The 1,801-nt window shown below is 45.8% G+C and overlaps 1 non-coding gene across 1 annotated transcript; it reads right to left on the reverse strand.

The window, feature by feature from the left end:
- Nucleotides 1-1,348: 1,348 nt before the first annotated feature.
- Trnat-ugu lies at nucleotides 1,349-1,421 on the reverse strand. The gene has a single exon. It is a non-coding gene; the product is annotated as a tRNA-Thr (tRNA).
- Nucleotides 1,422-1,801: the final 380 nt, after the last annotated feature.

A 1,801-nucleotide genomic window follows, 5' to 3' on the forward strand; every position in this document is an offset into this window, starting at 1 on the left:
CTAGAAGTTTTCGGGCTCGCCACGGTGTAGCTCCGTACAGTTAACACCTGCCGTAAGTCGCGGCATTGACTGCATTCAAGTTGATTGAAAAGCGATTTCTCAGCCCGCGAAGCATCACTTCCAGCTGAGTGAATATCCGCTCTACAGAGATTAATTCAAGACAGCAATTGCAGCTTTGCGCGAACAGCACAAATAGAAAAACCAATAGAAATACAGGCTACGACATGCCGTGTGGGGAAACAAACTCATGGCTTCGAACCGCATTGGAGCGGCTTGATTTATTGGCTTTCAAATAATTACGGCATGATCGAGCGTTAATTTTTAATAAGAGATTATTCCCCTGAGCCATTCAAAATACTCTCAGAGGTATGACATTGCTGGGAAAAAATCAACATGCTGGGAATAGTTTTTATTGCTTAGGGATTCACCGAAAAGTTCCGTACGTTCAAAACGACCAGTATAAAAGACGGAAACGCAGAGCGCGAGTATAGTGTTCGGCTTAGTGTGGTCTTATGTTGTGTTGATATATGTGTGTGCCGTGTATGTGCTCAATGTATGTTCACCTGATGCTTGTAATAAACGTAATGCGTGTATAGTAGGGGATCTCCAAGGGCAATAATGGCCTGAGAAGAACTAATTAATTTTTGTAGAACATGAATTGGGCGGTACCTAGCGCCACCTAGCCTAGCTACTTGCAATTACTTCGCTTGACCCCGCCATCTGGTGGCTAGCGATTTAACCTTTCACGCTACGCGATAAACAGCGGCTTCGAGTTTGTTCTTTCGAGAGCGGCTTTTGGTTTCGCAGATTGAGTTTGCCCTTCTCCGTGATGTGCGGTTGACGAAGGAATTGTGACTCGAGGAGCACCAAAGGTAAGACGCAAAGTGCGCGAAGTAACCGGGTATCGGTTGTCTCCGTTTAACATCGCAGTGCTGTCGACGAGAAGACTGAGTATCTGCTTTCGAAACGAAAATTGTCTTGAATTAATCTCTGTAGAGCGGATATTCACTCAGCTGGAAGTGATGCTTCGCGGGCTGGCTTCTGAAATAAACACAGTTTGCGGAAAGCTCGTGTTGCGGTTTTATTTGCTGCTGCTCTTGTCCCGTACAAGAGACGTAGCGTCCTCGTGAAGCCTTATTGGTCTCGATTTGCTCGATTCGGGGCCGCCATATTGGCATGCAAGCGACGGAGGAACTTTGCTATAATTATAATGCAATTAAATGCAAAGGTGCAAGCGAGCTGGACAAGAATGACGAAAGTAATCCCTGGAGAAGGGGAACAAGAGGGACAAAGGACAAACATAAATCTCCAAACACAGCTAGGTGACTGGTGAGCGACCGAAAAATTCCGCCTGGTCCGGGTATCGAACCCGGGACCTCTCCATTACAAGTGGAGCGCTCTACCAACTGAGCTAACCAGGGGTTAGACGTCAGTAGAGCAAACGGGTTTTATCAGCTGCCACCAGTCGAACACCAACAAGGTGAAGCTTGCAATTTAAAGTTATAATTATAATGCAATTAAATGCAAATTAAATGCATTTAATTGCATTATAATTATAACTTTAAATTGCAAGCTTCACCTTGTTGGTGTTCGACTGGTAGCTGATAAAACCCGTTTGCTCTACTGACGTCTAACCCCTGGTTAGCTCAGGTGGTAGAGCGCTCCACTTGTAATGGAGAGGTCCCGGGTTCGATACCCGGACCAGGCGGATTTTTTGGTCGCTCACCAGTCACCTAGCTGTGTTTGGAGATTTATGTTTGTCCTTTGTCCCTCTTGTTCCCCTTCTCCAGGGATTACTTTC

The sequence above is a fragment of the Ixodes scapularis genome, unplaced genomic scaffold, assembly GCF_016920785.2.
Source record: "Ixodes scapularis isolate PalLabHiFi unplaced genomic scaffold, ASM1692078v2 ptg001212l_1___fragment_1__unscaffolded, whole genome shotgun sequence".
Classification (NCBI taxonomy): Eukaryota; Metazoa; Arthropoda; class Arachnida; order Ixodida; family Ixodidae; genus Ixodes; species Ixodes scapularis.